Source organism: Trachypithecus francoisi, unplaced genomic scaffold, assembly GCF_009764315.1.
Source record: "Trachypithecus francoisi isolate TF-2019V2 unplaced genomic scaffold, Tfra_2.0 Lachesis_group18, whole genome shotgun sequence".
Classification (NCBI taxonomy): Eukaryota; Metazoa; Chordata; class Mammalia; order Primates; family Cercopithecidae; genus Trachypithecus; species Trachypithecus francoisi.
In genome coordinates, this window is record NW_022681463.1 from 73,013,676 (window position 1) to 73,024,495 (window position 10,820).

Below are 10,820 nucleotides of genomic sequence, written 5' to 3' on the forward strand. Positions count from 1 at the left end.
AGGATAAGGAAACTCAGCACAGAGATGGTAAATAACTCACATATGAGACAGTCCACAGCCTCCACTATTCATACTTGGTTCATGTATGATTCATTTACTGGGTCAATAAATATTTATTGGCTGCCTGTCTGGGTGCTGTTCTAGGCATTGGCTATGCAGCAGTGAACAGATCCATGGCAAATCCCTGAACACGTGGAGCTTACGTTTGAGTGGGAGGCGACTCTCAGAATGCAAATGTTATATGTAGTGTGACATCAATGCCTTCTCTATCAGTCCCTTTTGCACTGCTATAAAGAAATACCTGAGACTGGGCAATTTACAAAGAAAAGAGGCTTATTTGGCTCACAGTTCTGCGGGCTGTACAAGCATGGCACCCCCATCCGATTGGCTTCTGGTGAGGTCTCAGGGAACTTTTACTCATGGCAGAAAGTGAAAGGGGAGCAGGCATGTCACATGGCGAAAGAGGGAGCCAGAGAGAGGAGGAGGAGGAGGTGTTAAGCTCTTTAAACAACCAACTCTCACATGAACTAATACAGAACTCACTCACCACCAAGGGGATGGCACCAAGCCATTCATGATGGATCTGCCCCCATGACCCAGACACCTCCCACTAGGCCCCACCTCCAACATTTGGAATTACATTTCAACATGAGACTTGGAGGGGGACACACATCTAAACTATATCACCTTCTGAAGCACCTAGCTGGCAAAGGCTGGGGGTGTGCTTTAGTGAATTAATTTTACACCATTGAGTTCCATAGTAACAGACATTGGGTTACTGTCTTATACCTCACGTGCATCCATGTGAGGGGGTGTTTGAGAACTGTGGACTCTTTTTAAAGATTATGAAACTATCGGTTCCTTGCTAATTAAGACGTTTAGCCTAACGGAGCAAAAAATGTATTTCATTTGGGACAGGGCAGGGTCTCAGCAAGGAAGAAAGCCTGAAGCTGAGCTCTCAGTGTGGACTTCTTGTTTCAGTCCTTTTGTCCACACTGCAGGCGTCTTTGCTTCTCCTGTATTTGTGCTGTTTGGGTATGAGCTGCATTCAATGGAGGATGAGAAACGTGCAGAGACTGGCTCTCTAAGCATCCAAACACCTCTCTCCCTTTGATGTTAGCTCCCAGCACTTCTTGCCATCATAGCAACAAAGACCATGGGCTCCTTTTCTTTTCTTTCTTTCTTTCTTTCTTTTTTCGAGGCGGAGTCTACCTCTGTTACCCGGCTGGAGTGCAGTGGCACCATCTCGGCTCACCACAACCTCTGTCTCCTGGGTTCAAGCGATTCTCCTGCCTCAACTTCCCAAGTAGCTGCAATTACAGGTGCCCACTACCACACCTGGCTAGTTTTTGTATGTTTAGTAGAGACAGGGTTTCACCATGTTGGCCAGGCTGGTCTCGAACTCCTGACTTTGAGTGATCTGCCTGCTTCGACCTTCTCAAAGTGCTGGGATTACAGGCATGAGCCACCGCACCCGGCCCATGGGCACCTTTTCTTATGCCCAACTTCTGAAAGAACTGGCTTACTTAAATGCTTGCCAAATGTAGAATGGATAAGTGAAAAGATCCCAAGACCAAGACTCATAACTAGTTTCTGGTCTTAACTGTAAGAATAAGTAGCTGGAAACTCGGTCAGCACTCAGGGTTTCTGGGCCTACGTATCCTTGTTTTTGAGATAAGAAAGTAAGATCTCAGGTCCCTTCAAACTCAGACCACTGCATATTGTCTCTGCTCCAGGAATTCGTATTTGTAATAATAATAGCTTGTAACATACATTGTACTTTTGCCTCATAGTGAATCCTAAATGGTAAACCCCAAATGGAATCAACTCTGACTTTCTATACAGCACCATGGAGCTGAGAGATCTGTCAGGAAAGAGGAAATTTCTGTTATCGTTATTGTTATTGTTATGATTATCAATCATTTGTTCGACACCTTGGAATATTCCAGGCACTGTGCTAAGTGCTTTATGTATATTACTTCCTTTGATCTTTCAACAGTACTATGGTTTGGTCCTTTAATTTTCCTCATTTTATAAACAAGTGAACCAAAGCTCAGAAAGGTTAATCAACTTATCCAGGCTCACACGCTAACAAGTGGTAGAGAGGGATCAAACCAGGTTTGTGTGGTTTCAGAATCTGTGTTTCAGAAAAGATATGTTAATAGGTATTTACTCTGCACCCAAATGGCATATGTGTGTGTGTGCGTGTGTGCACGCACACGCGCGTGCACATATATGAAGGTGTTGCTGTCTTGCCGTGAGAACACTTCTTTTTCCTTTTATCTGCCTCAGTTCTGCAGTGGGAAGTCTGTCCACTCCCTGGAGATTACCAGACTTTGGGAAATATCTACTGTTGAAACAAAGCCATTTCCCGTCAGACCAGCTTAAGCCACGTCAAGGTGTCAGAGTAACTGGATGCTTTATGTAAATGAAAGGACAAATGAAGGGCAAGTTGAAATCTCACCTACCTGACTTTTACAGCAGTCAGAGTCTTAATAGGGGCATCGGCAATCTGTATATAAAAACCTAAAATGATTTGCAGAGGGGAAGCTGGGATTGTTGGGATTGTTAAAACTTTTGATGACTTTTGTGACCATTAATTACAGTTGCTGAAATGCCTTTCCATAAAGAAGACAACTTCATTCAAGTCTTCAATCTCAAGATTACAACCATTTTCTGCATAGAGAAGGGAACACACTTAGGCATCCACGAGGCCTTGATTTCAAACAAATTTGTCTTCCTTTCGGTTAACACTGACAAAGCTACCATTGATGTAAACTAAAGGCATTAAAACCCAGAGCACATCCACCAGCATGAGAAAATGATCAGATGATGACTGCTTTGAGAAATGGCCTCTGTGCTGGGACACACTGGGCTGTCTCCTCGGTACAGCCCCAGGACTTCATTACAAACCGCAGCCCCACCTCACACAGCGCCTCCTCAGCATGACTCACTCACGAAATTGTCCCTGCTGGTGGGACGGCCCGCCTCTAACAATGGATCTGCTGTGGTGTTTCATGGGAAAAAAAAAAAAAAACCAACAACAACAAAAAAAACACACCATAAACCAAAGACTAAATGCCCAGCTGGTGGCTGGGACACCTTGGTGAAGAGGACCTAATAAACTCAGGGAGGCTAGTGGTGCTGTTTGTGTCCCATGTGTTCCACACCAGCCCACTGGTTGTTCACAATACATTCATCAAGTGTTACTGCAGGGGGTCTCCAGGCTGACCTCCTAACTGAAAACATCATACACCTTTCACGCAAGTGTTCAACATGCTGGTGTTTACTCCCACTGCTGGGCATGCAAAACAACCGCTGATCCGTCATGTTCTCCTTACCTTTGTTCCCCTCCCTGCGAGTTGGGTGCAGGCCCCAGTCAGCCTCTGCAGGCCTCTCTGAACCTCATGGTCTGAGTTTGAGGGGACCCAAGAGCTTGCCTTCTTATTTCACAGCCGGGGATACAGAGGCCCAGAGACCCTGTGTACCTTGTCAAGGTCCTGGCGCTAAGTCTAGAAACTAGCTGTCATGTCATATCCCTTGGTCTTGGGATATTTTCACTTACCCATTCAACATGTGACAAGCATTTCAATAAGCCAGCTCTTTGAGGAGCTGGGAACAGGGAGATGAAAGGAGCTTCTGCCCCGAGGAGCCCCTGGTCTTTGTTGTTATGATGGCAAGAAGCACTGGGAGCTAACATCAAAGGGAGAGAGGCCTTTGGATGCTTAGAAAGAGTCTCTCCACAGTTCCTCTCCTCCTTTGGATGCAGTTCAAACCAAATCAGCCAAACCACTAAATAAAACCACTGGAAAACAAGGTCAAAGTGACAGAGGTCAAGACCACCAACAAAAGTGCCTTCTTAGCCATCCTGGAGCCAAGCTGAAGAGCGGCCCCAAGTGACCAACGGTGGGACTCACAGTTGGGCCGTGCCCCCCACCCCAGCACAGCCTCGGATGAATCACACACCAGAGAACAACGGGGCTATTTCTCACAAGTCATTTGTCAAGCTGACATCCCTGCCTAGAGTTATTTAGGGCTTTCTAAAGACGCTTCTTTCCCTCCCTGTCGCAGGAAGCACCTGCACGGCTGTTGAGTTGTGGTTTTGCTCAATAGCACTTTGATATCCCTTAAGGCCTTCTTCAATTACTCTTGTGTCCCTGCCCAATTGGACTTTGGCTGAGGCAGAGACAGGGAAGCTTCGAGAGGATGATGGAGAGGAAAAGGATGGTGAGTTCCTCTGGGATCTGAGGCCAGCCACTGTCTGGAGGTGGGCTCTCATTGATTTCTGTGGGGGAACCTTCAGGGGAGGACAGTCTGAGTTCTTGGCCAGCTGGACTTGGAGCATAACTGCCATGTTCCCATGAGGACAGGTCCCCCTCCCGGAGCAGAGCTATGCTCCTGCCAGCTACTTAGAGGAAAAGCAGGCCTGTCAGATGAGTGTGACTGGAGCAAACCTGGTCTGATCCAGTTAAATGACTTAAGGCAGAGAGGACACGGAGTGGGATCAGGGAAGAAAAATGGAAATAATGAGAAGACTCAGTGAATGGATCTCTGAAAGCAGTTAGGAGACTTCGAGTTGTTGAGTCTAGGGGTGGCAAGGGTGAACTAAGAATTAGCTTTGATTATAGGCAGAATACCTGTGCAGAAATTAGTGGTCATTTCTACTGAAAATATGGTGTTGGTTGAATGCTTGCTTCCATGGCTGCCTGAGGATTTTGCTCCGGTGTGCTGACCTGTCTGGGTTATTGCATTCTTATTTATGAGGTGGTGGGTCTCCTTCCTTGGAGATTTGCATGAATGGAAATGACATCCTCCCAGTTGGAATGGTTTAGTCTTCATGACACCTGTGTTTCTTCCCTTCAGTTTGCACTGCCCAACATCCCAGCTTGACCCTTATGTCTGAATCAGTTTGGCAGCCTCTTGACTAGCATACAGATGTTCCATCTCTGCCTCCTTCAGTCCACTCTGCCTATGGAGGTCCCTCTTATCTTCCTTAAATTCATCTTGGATAATGGCAATGTCCTGCTAAAAATACATTGATACCTATTTATTAGTTCAGCCAACACATACTGAGCACCTATTGTCTTGAGCACCTATTATGTGCCTGCTGCTTACTACTGGGCATACAACATGGCACAAAGTGCAGTAGGGCCTCATCAAGCCATTCCCTCAGCCTCCTGTCCTTGTCCTGGAACCTTATAAGGCCCCACCATCTGGTTTTAACAGATCTTTCTGACCTTTTGCCCACCACAAAACCTTTTTTTCCAGCCTAGCCCATTCACCATGATAACCCATCTGGTGTCTTTCTTGTCACCCCAACTTCTGGATACAGTATCCTTATTCAGAGCCCATCTCTCCTGTGAAGCTAACACGTCTCCTTGCCTTTAGGAGGATTTCCATGGCCACTTGGGTTTTAGAATTCTCTAGCATCTCTGTCCCCACAGTGCTTCTTCCTTGGCACCGGGTATGTTCTTCCTGAGTGGAGAGAACTGGCAGCTGCTGTGCCCGCCCTGACCTCCTATGGCCTCACTCGCAGTGGACAAGTCCTGAAAGAGCTGGAACCTGTGGACATTCTTTCCCTGTCCATACTCTGCAGTGGACGGTGACAGGGGCAGCTCAGGTGTTTGCTGGGGCTTCCAGAGCATTTGACACCATTAAGAAGAGGGAGAGGATACTGAATGTCTAAACTTAAAGGGGGAACTCTTTGGGGATCATTTAATACAACGACCTTGTTTTGTGGATATGGAAACTGAGAACCAGGGAAACTGATTCACCCAAAACCACAAGGTGACATAGTAGCAGAGTCAAATCTTGTCCACTGTTAAGTTTAGCCTAAAGCTCCCTCCTTATATATTTTCAGTTCATCCTAAAGGTTTCTTCGTACATAGTGAGCTGTAACCTAATGGATGTGTGAGCAGACTGTAACTTGCCCTTGTGCCAATCATCAAGTTTTGGCCAATCAAGGCCAGCCAACTGTTTAAATGGTGTTCAAATAAGGTAAACACTGAGCTGTAATCAATCTGGCTGTTTATGTCCCTCAGTTCTGTTTTCTGTGCATCACTTTCCTTTTTCTGTCCATAAATCTTCTTTGACACTGTGGCAACAACAGAGTCTCTCTGAACCTATTCTGGTTCTGGGGCTACCAAGTCATGACTTATTCTTTGCTCAAGTAAACTCTGTTAAATTTAATTTGTCTAAGATTTTTCTTTTGACTAAACTCTCCTTTCTCCATATAGCTCAGCAATCGGAATCCTATAGAACCTAACCTTTCAGGACACACGTAAAACAAGTAGAAAGTGTATTAATTTCCTATTGTGCTTGTAACAGATAACCACAGATTTAGTGGCTTAGACAACACACATTTATTATCTTGCAGTCAGTAGGTCAGAAGTCTAACACGGGTCTCACCAGGCTGAATTCAAAGTGTTGGCAGGGCTGTGTCCCTTTCTGGGGGCCCCAGGGAAGAATCTGTTTCTACCTTTTCTACTTTCTGCAGGCTGCTGGTACCCCTTGTGGCCCCTTCTTCCATCTCCCAGGCCAGCAATGTCAGGCTGAGCTTTTCTCACATTGTATCACGGAACTGACCTAATCTTCTGCCTCCTCTTTCTACTTGTAAAGACCCTTGTGATTACATTGGGCCCATCTGGATAATCCAGGATAATCTCCCATTTTAAGTCATTTTAATAGCAATCTCAATTCCCCTCTGGCCATACAACATTACATATTCATGGGTTCCAGGGATTAGGATGTGAACATCTCTGGGCAGCCATTATTTTACCTACTACAGGAAAGAGGAAAATGAGGACAAAAACTCCACACACTCTCTCTTGCTTTCTCAATTTCTCTAATTCTGTATGAGGAGAAAAAGTTAATTTGAAGATGTTCTAGACCTTTGTATTCAACCTCAGGATTTTGTTCTGAGTCATGATCTGGTGAATTTGGTCAAGACACAAAGGAAAGGGATAAAGATGCCAAAACATACAGAAAAGAGGCTCACAAATGTTGGCTAAGAGGGTTTAAGAACTAAGAGGAGACCCTCTAGTTTTTGTTTGTTTGTTTGTTTGTTTTGTTTTTTGAAACTGAGTCTCCCTGTGTTGCCCAGGCTGGAGTGCATTGGTGCTATCTCGGCTCACTGCAACCTCCACCTCCCAGGTTCAAGCGATTCTCCTGCCTCAGCCTCCCAAGTAGCCAGGATTACAGGTGCATGCCATCACCCCTGGCTAATTTTTCTATTTTTAGTAGAGACGGGGTTTCACCATGTTGGTCAGGCTGGACTCGAACTCCTGACCTCAAGTGATCCACCCACCTTGGCCTCCCAAAGTGCTGGGATTACAGGCATGAGCCACCATGCCTGGCTGACTCTCTAGTTTCTAATGGCTTGAGAATTCCCCTGTTTCAGGGTATGGGCTTAATTTGCAAAAGGGGAGTTGATGTGAGACATCTAGATGGAACCACCAACTTCAAGGCCTATTGGTCAGTAAAATCAGCTAATAAGAGTGAAGGGAGTGGGGGAATGTCCCAGACAATTTAATGAAGGAATCAACTAATTTCAAGTTGGAAGGGTTTTACAGACTCATGCTCTCTCAGAGTCTAAAGGACCTTCGGAGCTTCCTTGTCCAGCCTCACACCAAATACAAGATGGCCATAGACCTTCACCTTTTTTTGTCAGGCTCTGGTTAGGGGTAGGAAATCATCTAGATTCCCTTAGATCTTCTCTAATTCTCTGAGTCCATTACAAATTTCATCTCTAATTAATTCTTTGTATTGATGGAAAAATCAGGCAAACGATCCTTTCCGATTTTTTTCTCTGCCAGGATATTAGGATGCCGATTGTTACTATATCTTTGTGTGGAGGGTCTAAGATCTCCTAGATCACATGTAGCATTTAATCCTCACTTATGAGACTGTGAGGATAGGGAGAGCGATCCGAGGGAGGAAATATCTGCTAACAGACTTGGTGGCCTTCATGGAGGTCTCCTCCTCAGATGTGGTAGTGGCTGTTGTTGAATCTGCCTAGCACCCCTCTCCCACCTCTTCTGGTAACAGACCCAGTTCCTTTGGCTGCATAGGGGGAACATGTCATAGTGAATGGGCCAATCCACATAATTCCTAGAGGAACTTTTCAGTCCGTGTGGGTTGGGGAACGCCTGTCTACTCAGGTCACAAGCTCCGGGGAGGTGCACTTTGCTGATGACCACATCCCCACCTTACGGAGAGTGAGCAGGTCTGGGAAGATGGCATCAGACAGGAGCACAAAGGAGAGTGAGGGAGTCCTGAGGGTGTTTTCAGGTCCCTCAGTCCACCATCCTTCGTTATGGTTCAGTTACATGAACAAACACATTTCCCTTTCAGGCTTAAGCCAGTTTAAGATGTATTTCTTCTATTGGCAACCCATGAGTCCTGAGTAATTTAGAATTTTTCATTCTCAGTTTTCCTGCTTTTTAGAAACTTGGAAGAAGGAACTAAAGATCAGAAACTTTTCGTCTCAGAGTCCAACCGGTCCATGATGGTTTGGGGAAGAACCTGCGGAAAGAGAGGGCAGGAAATTACCAAAGTGAGAAATCACAAAGGTTCTTATATACAGGATCCAGTGGGTCAGTTGCGGGGTCCTGTTATCTTTGCTCCTTTTTAGATCTCCACTTGGCTAAAATAAATCATGACCCCACACTTTCAAAGATCCAGGCCAACCTTGGGTCCCCAAGGTGAGTTTTTTTCTGTCTTGTGGACCTGGTGCTACTTGTGTGGTGAAAATCAGAGGGTTAGCAAGTACTCAGTGGATTTTCTGGTAAGCCCAACCTTTTGACAAAAGAGGGGGAGGAAAGAAATAAAAGTAGGAGTGGGGGAAGTAAGCTAGAAGAATAAGAAGCAAGACAGAGACATGACTCCATCAACAAAATACCGAGTATCTTCTATGTGTAACACTGTGCTAGTTGCAACTTGTCATTCTAAAGCAACAAGTAGAACCCTTATTTGTGACTACAGAGGCTGAGAGTTAGGTGTGTCTGGTGTAAGACAAATGCACACCCAGGTATGACCAGCAAGCAGCAAAGTCAATAGACAATTACTCAGGAAGGCTGTTAAGCAAGGAATGAGAATGAATGGGCCTGCGTTTAACCTAGAAATTAAGTTAAAACATATGGCAAATGTTTGTTTGATATGCACTTAAAGCCTGGAACTGTCCAAGAGGCCCTGGGTCTCCCGGAGAGGAAGGCTGTTGAAAGAGTGTAGGCTGCCTGTGGCTGCTGCGCCGAGCTGGATTACAGGCCTCTGTGACGCTGCCCATCACATCTGCTTTTCAGTAAAGCCGTGGGGGAGGCAAGCTGTCCCCTTAAACCCTTAAGCATGATCTCTCTACGGGTTTCACATTTTTTCCTAGCAGTGTTAGTTTTTTGTGTTTGTTTTCTGAAGAAAAAAACTTCGTGTGCTTCTTCCCTTTTTTTTTTCTTTGCAATAAACTGTTGAACAAAATGTATACTATTTTGTCCAAACTTTTTAAATGCTCCCAGATTTGGATATAGTGTTTATGTCTGTGGCTTTTAGAAAGTCTGAATGGATCTGAAAGTTCAGAAAATACCTAAACTTTTGACTCTACCCTTCAGCTCACGCACTGTTGGGTGTGCATTGTTTTATTTTTAAAAATGGAAAATGAGAGACTATTCTTTAGTCATATCTTGTTCACAGAGCCTTTCCCTGTCTTGCAGACTGTGCCACCACCCGAAAGCTTGAAAACACCCCAGGAAGCCATCCCCTCATTGTGAAAGAACTAATCGCCACACACCACTTGGTTTTCCTTCCTGGACGTCATAGGCCATAGCCCTGTAGTTCCCACATTGTCTCTGTCATCATCCCAAGGAGTGTGACTCTTGATTCTGAGCCTGGGCAGGACAGCCTGTCTCAGCACAGGCTGTTATGTAAGCGGCTGTGGGGAGAGCTGGCAATAAACAAACATTTTTCCAGCCCTTGTTTTCTCTGCAGCCTTGAAAAATATTTCTCTGGGGCTGCTGCTGTGCTCCTGCAACAGGATGGCAAATTCCCAGCTTAGAAATGTCTTGCTCTGCATTTCCAGATTCTAAAATCAGAACAAAGTGAACCAGCATGTTCAAAGGAACTGAATTATTGAGAGCCAGGACACATAGATGGGTTTCTCAACAAGCGGCTTTGCAGCAGTGTTTCCAAAGGCTCATCCACACATCCTAGCGGCAAGTAACCATTGGGAAATTACATGGTGATATCAGGGCCACAGAGAGGAGAATCAGAAGATGACAGGAACTCACTTGGGAATGGAGAAGTGATGTTATGGCTGCAGGTGTCAAAGTCAGACCCACTGTATAAACACAGACATTCATACATATGAGAACCACAGGACCGAACATTGGTAGAGTCCGTTTCTCCCTGGACCACTCCATCTTGGAAACTCAAAGGAGGAACATTTTACAGTAGTGTTCCACACACTCTGCCTCTAATTCCCAGTACTGAATTTAGTGGAACTCCAACCACAGTTCCTTCTGCCCAAACAGGGAGTTCCTTCTGGGTGTCTCAGAGGGACACTTAGACAGGACAGCCTCCTGGTGAAAGGATTTTCCAGAGCCAAAGCTCTTGCTTCCATGTCACCTGTAAGGGTTGCTGGTACCAGCTGCTTTTCTGAAGCCACTGCACCCTCCCCATTCCCCTGCAGTAGTCTCCATTGTGAGACCTCAGCCAGAGTGACCTTGTGCTCTGTTTCCCTGCAATGGCTGATGTTCTGGTGTCACTCCCTGTGCTGAAAGCCAAGCTGATTTCTCCATGTCTCTGAGGAATTCAGATCATTTTACAATGAATTA

The 10,820-nt window shown here is 45.5% G+C and overlaps 1 long non-coding RNA gene across 1 annotated transcript; it reads left to right on the forward strand.

Moving 5' to 3' along the window:
* The first annotated feature begins 4,014 nt into the window (after positions 1-4,014).
* On the forward strand, positions 4,015-9,958 carry LOC117063308. Its single transcript, XR_004428860.1, has 3 exons — positions 4,015-4,227; positions 8,430-8,554; positions 9,702-9,958. It is a non-coding gene; the product is annotated as an uncharacterized LOC117063308 (long non-coding RNA).
* Positions 9,959-10,820: the final 862 nt, after the last annotated feature.